The sequence below is a fragment of the Schistocerca americana genome, chromosome 8, assembly GCF_021461395.2.
Source record: "Schistocerca americana isolate TAMUIC-IGC-003095 chromosome 8, iqSchAmer2.1, whole genome shotgun sequence".
NCBI lineage: Eukaryota > Metazoa > Arthropoda > Insecta > Orthoptera > Acrididae > Schistocerca > Schistocerca americana.
In genome coordinates, this window is record NC_060126.1 from 259592488 (window position 1) to 259606052 (window position 13565).

General features: G+C 35.5%; 1 protein-coding gene across 1 annotated transcript in view; it reads left to right on the forward strand.

Annotated features, from left to right (window-relative positions):
* Positions 1 to 13565, forward strand: part of LOC124545090 (synaptic vesicle 2-related protein) — a 95053-nt gene that overhangs the window by 50819 nt on the left and 30669 nt on the right. The window lies entirely within an intron of this gene.

Consider the following 13565-nt stretch of genomic DNA (forward strand, 5'->3'; position numbering starts at 1 on the left):
TGCTGCTACTGCTGCTGCTACCTCCACATTATTCATTAGTTGTTAGTATTACAGTCAAATTTCAAACACAAAACTGCATTTTGAGTGTAAAAACTATATGAATTTCAGAAGTTTAAGCACATTACTATTTATCACACCAACTCTATTGTACTGACAAAAACAACATATTATCATTGTATTGATTGCCATCAACCTTTCCTTGAGAAAAGATTTTTCAGCATCTCATATAACAATGATGATATCTCTTGCTTAAACAAGTATGTGGTTTCGCAGGCTGGGTTACCTGTTACTACGTTGGCTGTTCTAGAGTGTTGTCTGATCTTCAGTGTCTTCTTTTTTGCAGAAACAATTGAGTACAAATAAAACAAAATAAACGAATTTGTCCAAGGATGACAAGACCTGTAACATGACTGATTTATTGGTCATGGAATATAGAATGCAGGGGCAAAGTGTGTATATCTCATTAAATCTCCCCCCCCCCCCCCCCCCCCCCCCGTTTTTTTTTGTGGGGTGAAGGGAACAGAAAAAAAGCTGCTACCTGTTATGGTGTGTGTGTGTGTGTGTGTGTGTGTGTGTGTGTGTGTGAGAGAGAGAGAGAGAGAGAGATAGAAGATTGGGGGGGAGGGGGGGGGGGGAGGCAGTCAAACTGTCTTAACTGTTGAAGATTTTATCTGTTTGGTTTTTTAATAACTCTGCCATATCTAGATTGAGTAGCAGTTCTGGAATTTTCATGCATTTCCTCGTTATCATCACTTTACCCTCCCTTGTTTGGCATAACTGTTCAGAGATATATTTGAAGACAATAATCTTATGGCTTACATCTCAACTGTGAGGTACTTTTATTCCATTGGACCTCTTCAGCGATGATGACCAATTCCAGTTTGATGAACATCTTTGTTTATTGAACATGCTGAGTGTTATCTGTACAGCTTCCAGTACATGTTTCAAATACTACTGATCTCCGAACATTTGCTAGTCTTCAAACTTCTTTTCCCATGCAGTTTCTATAACCAAACTGTCTTCTAACTGTTTCGCCTGTTTCTGGAGTATTGTAGATTTTATTTGTCTAACTACATAGCTTTTTTACTGGTAACTCAAATTTTTAAATTCTTTGCTAACTTGTGGTTTTATAGCCTTTGAATGAGATCTTCTAGTGCATTGGGTAGCAGAGTTCTTGTTTTCCTTCAAAATGTTCACTGATTAGCTGAACCCAACACTTTACTTTGCGATGTATTTAAATAATTGAGGAGTTTTATCCATTGAACACTTTGAGAGTAAACTTTTGACTGTTTGAATATAACACCAGCAAAGCCATCGCCTTTGGGAAATCCAGGACTTGAAGTCTGATGCTGAATGGTATAAACAATTAGCTGATCTTTAAAGTACTTAGAATTGAAGGGTGGTCCATTACCTGTTATTAGTACTTCAGTATTACAAACAAGCTGATCCTGTTCCTATTTTTTTTTTTTTTTTCTCAAAACTTCTTCAGTGGTGCTGTTTGGCATGTCATAACATTTTTAAAAAATCCGGTATAACTGCCTATTATCCCCCAAAAAAGAAATCTGCTACATTATTGCCCCAGATAACTTAGTATGGATTTCACTATAATGGTACCTCATTTCTTGAACACTGTTGAGATTTGTTACATCTTGATATGTGATTCTTGGTGTCTTGTAACATTTTTCCAGATGGCATATTCCCTAGTTCTCTTGCAACAACTTTCTATGCCAAGGTGTCCTTCATGGATTGATTTTTAATTGTGCTGGTATAATTATCTTTTGTCCTTCGAAGAAAATTCCTTCAACGTAGCTATGCATTTCTTTAAGGGTCTAGAAGTGTGACAATTATTGCGACATTTCCTTGATCTGGAAATCCTTGCATAATTGTAATTCTGTATCCATAAATGTAGCTCCCTTCAGTCGTGTCAGGAATTCTTCATGTACAGGTAAAGCAATCAGTACTTATAGTTCTTCCATTTCTACATAATCTTCTTGTTTCTTGCTGTCTCTACTTAGAATATCAGTTGTGGGTATACTTAATCTTTTAGTATAAATTACTTTACGAGAATATGGCAATTTTTTTAAAAAAATATGCATTTGCCTTCTAGGTGTGGCCTTCTAATGATTTTTTAAAAAAATTATCTCCAGTAGTTTGTGGTCAGTTTCAATTATCAATTTTTTGTCATAAATATATTCATGAATCATGATTCAGATGAGCTCTACATTGAAGGAAAGAAAAGCAAAAAGATAAACACCTTCGGTTATTTGTGATCCATTTTAGAAATCGAGGGAAAATCAGAGTCAGAAATCAATAAAAGAATTAGTAGTGGACGGAAGGTCATTGGGATGCTCAACTCAGTCTTATGGAGCAGGAATGTAATGAACAGAACTAAAAAATTAATATACAAATCCATAATAGTGAGTGTGGTTCTGTATGGAACGGAGACCTGGACAATTAACATGAAGCACATTAAAAAATTACAAGCTCTAGTGATGGACTTCTGGAGAAGATCGGCAAGAATCTTCTGGAAAGAAAAGATAAGGAACACCAAAATAGCAAGGAGAATGGAAATAAAAGAAAGAATATATGATGTAATAGATAGGAAGAAATTACAGTGGTATGGGCATGTACGATGAATGGAGAAAACCAGAATACCAAAATTGATGCTGGAATGGGAACTAGAGGGGAGAAGAAGAAGACGACGACCTATGACCACCTGGCTCCAAAATGTACAGCACACAATGAGGAGAATGGGCGCAGAGGAAGAGGACACACAAGATCGAAACACCTGGAGGAATATTTTGAAAATATAGTTTAAGAACATTTATTCTTTGTATTGTAATTTCCGAGTAAATTATTATTTTGGAGATAAGCCTCTGTAATGAGGAAGAGCTCAAAATAATAATAATAAATATATTCATGAACGTTTTGCCCTGAACATTTAATTGCCATTGCCTCTTTCTTTCCTGTTTCTGGATAAAACTGTTGTGCTGGTGACAAGGAATTTGTAGCATATGCAACTGGTTGTTCACCTTGCGAGAAGACAGTGCCTATAGATTATTGGCTGGCATTGACTGTCAACTTTTACATTTTCATCTGCATCATAATAACAAAGCACTGGAGATGTTGTGAGACATTCTTTTATTTTGGGAAGTGCTTGCTGTTGTGCCAAATCCTATTTCCATTAAGGTTCTTTCCTTAGCAACTACTGCAACGGGTCTTTCAGTTCGCAATCCCTAATACTCATCAGAGCTGCTTTTTATTTTGAGTAGTTTTAAGTTTATTAATGCCACTTACTTTATCAGGATGAATCCATCCTCTACTAAAAAGTATTCTAAGAATTATATTTCCTCACACCCAATTTGCATTTGTCTTTATTCAGTGTCCAAGATTCAGAGGATTGTAGTTATTTTTGTAGTAATCAAGTAAATTGCTTTCATCACACAGGTGCCTAAATGCAGCTATCATGCTTTGCAATTGCCAGCCGCAGATGTCTCTAGAGATGGATCAAGCACACAAATATCATTACTGTCACTTTCAAGTAGTCTGCCTTGCAGACTGCATCAGCTTTTATTGTAGTACAGGTAGATCCATTCTCGCATTCTTCAGATGATTTTCAATCAGCAGTGAGTCGTCGTATAGGAATAGTAGTTGTCTGTATGCTTACATACCATCTAAAATAGCAGAGCATGATGATCCAAACTTCTAACTTCCCATATATGCGAATGATGAATAAAGGCCTTCTGACTAATCGTGCCAGTACTGGAGTCTCTAAAAGTAAACCAGATAATTCTGTTTACGGTATTCTCTGGATTATCATCAGTAATCCTTTAATCACTTCTGCAATTAAAATGTGAATACAAGTAATGATTATAAATTACTTGAATATTGTAGGGAATATGGAATATTTACAAACTGTATAATAAGCTTCTCTCTCTCCATTGTAAAGCATGGCTCAAAAACATATGTTGAATAGTCTACTGGTTGGTATATGGCTTCCTTATGCATTTCAGTTCCTTAATATATTTAATAATTCATAATAGTACATCTTTATTTAACATTATATTAAAACATAACTCCCAAAAATCATTTATCATTAAATTGTGTATGTAAATATAAGATTATGACTGAAGGCATGGTTTCATATAAGTGCGTAACATGATTTAAGAGACAGCTTGAAACTTTCATGGTCTCCTCCCCAACGTATGGAGCTGAAATCTAAAAATCATTATTTTTCACTCATTCCTTGTAGTTTCCTTCATCCTATAAAATCTTTCTGAGTAACTGGGAGTATGATTTTCTGGAGACGGTCATGTGAAGGACTAAGTGGAAATCTAGAGGTGCAAAATTTGGTGAACAGATTGGGTATTCCAACAATTTGTGCTCCAAATTAGTTTTCGATTTTCAAAACAGCTTTGTGGAGGTGCATTTCCTTGATATTTTCCCATTTTTCAAAATAAGCTGCTTCTCATATGTGTTGTCCAGTTGGACCAGTAGATTTGTAGTGTTCACTGTTTGCAAGATACACCAGTAAGAAGAATCCCATTTGTATCTTAAAATACACTGCTTGCAACCTTCCAGGCAAATGAAATCAACTTCACCTTCCTTTTCTTCTTCTTCTTCTTCTTCTTCTTCTTCTTCTTTTTTTTTCTTCCACCCACTGCTTTATTCATCTTTTCATTTTTGTGGTGTGAAGTAATAGACTTACAAATCATCCACAGGGAAAAAAAGCTTAAAGTCTGTTGGATTTGTGTAAAAACAGTCCAGATATTTGTATTTGTATTTGCATTTGCTGTTAGTCAGCATTCAACATGCAGCACCTTTCTTGTACAAAGTTTTCTTGCAATTAATTCTCCAGTTAAAATGTGCCCTACTCTTTGCTTCATATGCCTTTGGCATAATATATTTCATACACATTTAATCCACAATGCAATATCATGCAGTGGCTCAATGTTTTCATCTGTGGTTGTGGCTTTGGGACATTCATCACGTGAGACATGCTCAAGGGAATTCAGTGTATTTGAATTCCGCCTATTGTCTCTTATCTATGAAAAATGAAATGTAGACTTCTTTTAAACATTCACCAACTTTGGGTGAGTTTTTATTGGGTACAAATCTTGAAAAACATTACTTCTATAGTAACAGTATCCAGTTTATCCTTATGTACAAAAGACGCATGTCATAACTTTTAAAAAATCATACAAACAAAAATATTTTGCATATTAAGTAGACACTTGTCTTACGTTATTGCCTAACATGTACCAGTTTTTAAAAAAAGACAGAATTTTATTTACGATAATGATTGTCACAGAAGAAATGAATTGAAATTTGTGCTGTGGCCGGGATTCGAACCCGGGTCTTCTTGGGTCTGGGGAGGGCACTTAACTTGAGGAGTTCGTGCAGCAATGCTGACCATAGTGCTGTGGTGTTGTAATGGTTAGCATTTCTGCCTAGAATTTCTATAGCAAGAAGACCCGGGATTGAGTCCTGGCCGCAGCACAAATTTTAATTCATTTCTTCTGCTTTGGTCATTATCATAGATAAAGAAGAGACTTAAATGTCTTGAGAAAAAATTTAATTGTAAGATCAATAAGAATTTTATTTGTGTGTGTGTTGTCCCTGTACCAGGGCAAGAACTTTTCATGTCACTCTTGTTATAAAGCATGTGTCTATATATTTGTTTTTATGTGCTTATTGCATGTGCTACAATCAGTCTTTCTTTAGCTTAGCCAAAAAAAAAAAAAAAAATTGTCATTATCATGGACGTGAGTTTGTTGCATTATCAGCTGTTATTCATGAGAGAGTACATGTGGCTCTAAAAAGATTCATTTCTGTTTTCTTGCAGGAGCTGCCATCAGGTGGAGGCTGAACTTAACAGCATGCTCTGCTCATTTTCTGTGTACATAATGGGTGTTGGCAGCAAATTGTAATATATTTCTTACAGTCAACTAGTAACTCTTGGTTGAAGGTATTCTGATTTTAACAATGACCAATTTTCTTATGTGTAAAACTTTCATAGTTTCTAGGCTGCATAGATGATGATGCTTTCTGAAACTGGGCACAATGTAAATAATAACTAATGCAAAGTTTCAGTAAAGCATAATAGCTTCTTGTATGGATTATGTAACTTATTAACAAAGCTTGCCATGATTCTTACTTCTAAAAATGTAGTGTGTCTACCTGTCTCAACCAGTGCATGCATTATTAATAAAAGAAATAAATTTCCTAAATGAGTCTGCAGTCATTGGGGATTTTTGTGAGTAAAGTCATCAAGATCACCGATATATTTCTTTATTTATAACAATTTTAAGTACAGACCTGATGATGGCAGTAGCCAAAATGTCATTATATTCAAATAAACGTATTAAGCGATCTAGATTACTGTTAAAAAAATCTTGGCTGACGGTATTTTGTTCTTTCTTACATATAACAGAATTTTTAATGCAGACTGGAGCTAGAGGCATTGTGGTTGACTTTGTACGCCACAATTTAGTGAAGAAAATTTTGGTGAGACCATTTACTCCACTGTATGATTCAACCTTTATTTGAATTACAGTGAAAGACACACGCTCAAGTCGGTGTGTGATTTTAATAGTTTCCAAATAACATATTTGGCTTCCACAAACAATTTTATAGGACTGTATTATAATAATTCTGAGAGCTACAGTATCTAAGACATGTAGAAGCTTTACTGTTTTGGTGTTGGCATGAGCACACATCCTCCACTTTTGCATTTGTTTGCTCCTGTAAAATACTCCGAAGTTTAAACAGGAATATTTCTGTTACGCCTTTATCTGAGATTCTGTATATTCTAAATATGAGAAGTTTTGTTCTGCCAATGTTATATAGCCACTTTCAAATGTGCCTTCATCAGTCACAAAACTAAAATTATCTCTTATTTTGTATGTTAAAGAATTTTTAAAAATTATTTTGGAACAACATGAATTCTCTCACTTCTGCAAATCTACTTGCCACAATTTAATTCATGACTCTGTTAAGGATGGGCTATTAATGCAGTGATTGTTTTGGCAGAAACTAATATTTCTCTCTGCTGGCAAAAAAAGTTTGCAGATCATTAACTTTAACCTCTGTACCATTCGCATGTTTTGTATGTACATGCATCAAAAATGTGCTCTTGGCTCTACCTATAGTTTTATGTATAAAGCTATACTTAAAGTTTTCAGGTATTTTTCTTAGGGGTAATTTTTATTTATACCACTTCTCACTCACATTATATTTAATTTCTCTTATTGCTTACAATTTTTCACACATCAGTAAACATTGTACTAAATGTTGTAAACCATAATCAGATGCAATGCATCCTGTGCTAAACAATCAGTAGGCATAAACTTGTTGAGTTCTGTAAATATTGGTGCTAGACTATTACACTGTTCTCAGATTGCATTTTATTTTGTCTCTGTATCTTAACACTTGCTGATCTGTGTGTGGTGCCATTTCAGTATTACTGTCAGTACTGCAAATAGTATTTTCTCTGTTCATATCACTTTCCTTGTTTCATTGATGACACCTTCTGCACTGCAGCTCATAAGTGAATATTTTCCTTATGTGCAAAAATTGCTTTGTAATTTTTTATTGTAGTTTTACCTTTCTTTTGAGCCCCTATATGTGAGTGGATATGGACTGTGCTGCCATCGCTCATCCACTTGGACGTCATACTGCTTAGATCCCATCATGAACCTGAACCTTTGAGTACTCAGAATGAGTCAAACTATACATTAAATTATGACTAGAGCTAATCTAACCACACTAATAGTCATGCGAATCACTTCATATTTGTGTATGTATTACTTCATATCATTTCATGTTTGTGTATGTACAAGGTATATCAAAAAATAATGTATTTTTTTTAAATTATTTTATTTGGTTGCTTACTTCAATGTTATCACGTTCAAAATAACCCCATTATTTATTATATTCTTAATGCCAGCACTTTTTCCGATTCCCAAAATGTTTTGAAACTCTGGTCTTCAGAATAACTTTTAGCTCCCTCAACATTGTGATATGAATCTTGTCTAAGCTTGTGAAATAATGGACCAGTAACCTCCTGTCAGGCACAGAGTATCAAATAGATCATATCACTTATTCACTTGCTTTTTAAAGATAAATGTCAATAATCCAACACATTCTAAATAATAGATATATTTACAGAAAGACTTGTAATGTTTGAGCCTTTGCTGGAGATCAGTATGAAACCCTGAGATGTTCAGACTTCTTCAAACCAAATATGCCAAAACTAACACATGAGACAGTTGTTTCAGGAATACTTTCCTTCTGATACATTTTTCATTGTTGCCAATATAAATTACTTGTGCATTGATTCCACTCCTGTTGATCATTGCCATGGGCCAACAGTACACATTTCTTACAACATTGTACAAATCAGTGAAGTTATCTGTAATGTTGCCTATACTTTAGATACTGTATAAAATGTTGTGATAGTTTACTTCTGTTTATCTCCTGTGTTAGCCTCTGTTGAATTATTCTCATGCAAGCTTGATGTCAGGCTAGCTTCCTTTTCTGGACCATTGAAAACTAGCCATTATTGAATCAAACAAATTAATTGTTGACAACTCTTCCTTCACTCTTAGCAAATTCCAGAGAAATCTCATGGTTTTTTTTTTTTTTCTTTGTCCAAACAAAAGAATGATTTTTTCTCGCTCATGCCAATAATGTTAAAGGAACTGTCTGCTGTCACATTTCAATTTGACTGATAATTAGGTCTGACAGTCACAGAACAACATCCAAAGGATTGTTGCTTATGTAGTGTAATCCCTCTGATTGCAATCTACTGTGTATTTCCAAATTATGTAGGTGAAACACCTGGGAACCCACAAGGGCATGTATTCTGATGCCATATTTGTTTGATTTGCTAGGTATATATTGGTGACAAAGTTGCACCTTCTACTTAATTCTTCATTATTCAACTAGTCTAATGTTTTCTCTAATAGTACAGTGTTGTTATAAATGATTGAAGCGATTTCATAAATTCATTGCAACCACATTAACACTCATATAGAAAAACTCAAAACGTTTTATACTGCTGCAGCTGTACTTAAGATTTCTGCCACAAGAGTGCAATAGTGAGCAGTTTGGCAAAATGTTGACAGGTGCCAAGAAAGTGTATGTTGTGCTTCAAATGAATTCACATGAATCTGCCGTAACATTTCAGCAACAATTCAGAATGAAATGTCCGCAGTGTGTGAAGAAACTGTTGACTGCGTGCAGGAGAGTTTCGTATGTAGCCCACCAAAATCAACAAAAAGAGCAAACAGAGAACTGAACATACCACAACTGACCATTTGAAAGACCTTAATGAAATGGCTGAAGCTGAAGCCTTACCACTTGCAATTGCTGCAAGCCCTGACTCCCAAAGACAGTCAGACACTTTGAATTTTTGGCACAGTTGCAACAGCTTATGGAAGAGAATGGGTTTTGTGTGAAACTCATCTTCAGTGATGAAGCCACATTTTTTGTGAAAGGCACAACGAACATGCACAATGTGTAAATGTGAGGGACAAAGAATTCCACACTACATTGCAGAAAATAATAGTGTCTTCTGTGCAATTGTGGGGTTTAAAGTTTATGGTACCTTTTTCTTCTGTGAAAAGACTGTTACAGGATATGTGTATTGTATGGACATGGTGGAAAATTGAGTCGTGGCACAGCTGGAGACTGACAGCGTACACTTCATCTACCAACAGGGTGGTGCTCCACCCCACTTCTATCATGATGTTTGTGAATTCTTAAACAAGAAATCGAGAAACTGATGGATCAGTCAAGGTGGAGTTGTTGAACAGCAGCTCATGTTAGGGTCTCCACACCCTCCTAAACTAACCCTATGTTATTGTTTGGAGTTATGTGAATGATAGTGTTTTCATTTCCAGTACCAACAAAACTGCCAGAACTGCGAGCTCGTATCAGCAGAGCTTTTGAACAGATTGACAGGGCCATGCTGTGCTATATGTTGGGAGAATTTGGTTATCAGCATATCATCTGCAGAATCAGTAGGGGCACATATGTTAAAAAATCAGTTTTTCTTTGTGTGTGCAAAGACATGTGTCAGTACATCAAATAACATAGCAACAGCAAATATGTGAAATGGCTTCAGTCATTTGTAGTAACCTTGTACAGGGTTTCTCACAGTTCTGTACAAATATAAAAATGAATTACTGTTGTTTTGTCTGTCTCATATCATTGCAAATTGCACAATTGTCAAATATACTTCACCATATGATGAATTTGAAATGTTGTAGGTTGCTTATGAGACAAAGTTTTTCAATACCATCCCCATTAGTTTCCGACCGATCCTCCAAGCTGTTTCTGTTACTTTTGTTAAGACCAGCTAAAAACATGAGACTGGTTTTCTGTGTCTAACACACTGAATTGAAGCTTTGACGCTTCCAGTATACTGTACTGTAAGCAGAATTGTAGTGGACAAAATTTTGTCATATGTGAGGCAAGCCCAGTATTTTAAAGGCATTCATGCTGCTTTCACTGTACATATAGAACATTTCAGATAACATTGTAGATCCAGTAATGTACATTCTGTGATAGTGGAACTTCATTTCATTTTGTCTCACCGTTCCTTCCTATATAATTATGGTGGCTTCCTCAGTGACTTCATCATCTTCACTCTTGGCTTCAGTTGTTTCTGAATCTTCCAATTGAACTTAATCATCACAACCTGTTTCCACTCAGGTCTTCGTAATCCTAGTGAACTTCATTATTATGCTCTTCAAACAGCTTTCAGATTTGCTCAACATGTTTTGTGTTGAGGAGACTATATGTCTTACTGTAGCCTGCCATGATCAAGTTAACTCACCTAAAATAATGCAATCAGATGCAGTATATCAATTTGATACTTGATATTCAGACAGCTGTAAGGAACAGTTAAATGATACCAAAAAAAATGCATTTTACATTCTGAAGTAGCTTCATATTGCTTTCAAAGTCATGTCATTAACCAAATAAATGTTCTGTTAAAATGAAATGACAATGGACACATTGTAACAAATTGAACAATCAACATGTCTCGACAAATGTCATTCACCCTGATACTGAAGAACACAACAGTCAAAACGGGTCAGAGAAGGGAAATTAAGAGTGAAAAGAAGTGTTTGCTCTCTATTGTTCAGAAATAATTACAGAAAATTTTTACATATATGTTTGATCAACTGCACCTGACATAAGGTTAAGGTTTTCTTTATTTTTGTGAATAGCAAACAGGTACATTATCATGGTGCAAAAGCCATGAATTGTTTCACCACAATTTTAGGTGTGTGTGTGTGTGTGTGTGTGTGTGTGTGTGTGTGTGTGTGTGTGTTGGTTGATCAACCTTGTGGCAAGAACTCATGGTATACTATGCTAGTAACATTTAAGAACACATTGCGCATAGCTTTCACATTAGACTGCCTTATTGAGCTTTATTTGCTCTTAGTGAACCAGAATGCTTCCACTGTGATGACTGAGCCTCAATTTCAACATCAGATCCATAAATTCCTGTTTCATCAACTGTTACAACATGTTTAATTTATTCAGCATTGTTGTTGACTTCATCTAGAGACTTGTGAGCAACTTACATTCAATGCCGTTTTTGTTCGAAATTCAACAATTTTGGAACAAGTTTAATTGTCATGTTTCATATCCAGAACATCTGAAAAAATATCATTTTGAAGCCCATTGATAAGTGAACATAATCAGTGACTTCTACAATTGTTATTCACTTTTTCCATGATTTCGTCAATTGATGATGTGTTGAGGTGTTCAGAGCTTGTTATCTTTAATGTTTTCATGTCCTTCATGAAAATGGCTGTACCACTTGTAAAATTTTATTCTTTTTAATCTCTGAGTCAAAGTGTTCAGATGAATTATAGGATCTTCTCTGGTAATCTCCTATGTGCCTTTACACTAGAATATAAGAATTCAATCTGATCCCTACACAGCATACATGAAAAATATTTGAACTTGCAGTTGTATCTTAGAACTGAACCATTTTGAGCATAGACGCATCAATCATTAGAAGTTCAACAATGTAAAGATGACATCTTGAGTTGCAGATAAGGCACAACGAAAAGACTGTTACATATTTAGCTTTTGGCCCAAAACTTCTTCAGAAAACACATACACACACACACACACACACACACACACACACACACACGTTCATATAAGCATGCACACTTCATACACATATGGTGGTCATTTGTGCATTAGGTATGAAAATTCATTTTTGTTCTTGTCTATTTATGTTTGTCATTTAGTTTTGCATGTTAAGTAGTACATCTGACTTCTGCCAGACATGATATTTTATGTTGTTATAGTGAAATCTATGATATTATATACATGACTTTTTTTTCCGGGTTGTATTTTGTCACTATATCTGTATATTTGTCATTACACATTTTAATTTACCAACAACAGTATAACAATAAAAGATGCAAACTCTGCCGTGAACATAAAACTGATGACAGGTGACCGTGTCTACATCTGGTTCACAGCAGAAAGACTCATGTGTGATTTCAGACCCACAAAAGTCACATACTGGTAGTAGAAGTAGACATTATGCTAAACGATACACCTTGAAAATTTTTGGGTGTAACTGGTAACAGACATGTAATCAAAACACAGATAAACTAAAATCAAAGCGCATTTCGACATAATTTTGTACTTGAAAATAAATGTTTAGTGCTGACTTACATTGCTTACTTTCACTGTGTTGTCTTATATAACAAGTGTGGCAATGCAGGAAAGTATCGATTCCTAAAAAATGAGCACCTATGAATTTGTAGGAAGTAAATAGTTACACACTTTGCAAGCCTTTCCAAAGATTTTGGAAACAGCACACTTACTTGTTAGTAAACATGTACCTGTTACTGACAGTAAAAATCAGTTTTATTGAACAACATGTGACAGAAATTTAATTTCTATCTATACTTAGCATCCATGTGTAGTTTGGTGCAGGGTTCTGTATTCTACTGCTAAGATCTTCAGCAAGCTCTCTAAAGTATCTCATTGTAGGAGATGCAAGCTTAAGCAGAGAAAGGTGCTCAGGTAGCCAATAAAAGCCGAACTTTATTACTACGGAGAAGTACACAATAATATGAGCAACAGAAACAGCTTTCTGGTGAAGGCAACATAGTGGTCATTGTGATCTACTGAGAGAAAATCACTAATACAATACAGTTCTTGAGCCGTAGATGCAGTCAGTTTAGGCTGCGCTGACGATGTCCAAGGGTCTGAAGTCACATGCTGCATTCAGTGAAATATACTCATGGCACTTCTGATGTCAAACATCTATATCCAGGCTGCGACTTGCACTGGCTGGCAAGCTTCTGGGTTGTGTGCTATAAAGACTGTCCGGGAAAGTGTCTTGCATCATGTGGCTTGCAGATGGAAGCTAGTACTAGCTGCATACAGTGAATGTGGCGCTCTCAGTACTGCAGTGATTGTCACAGACTGCACGTACTTGCATTTGTGAGACAGTGTGGCAATCTGCAACACTCTGTTGTGTGGCTGGATCGTGAAGCACCAGCCACATGCCACAT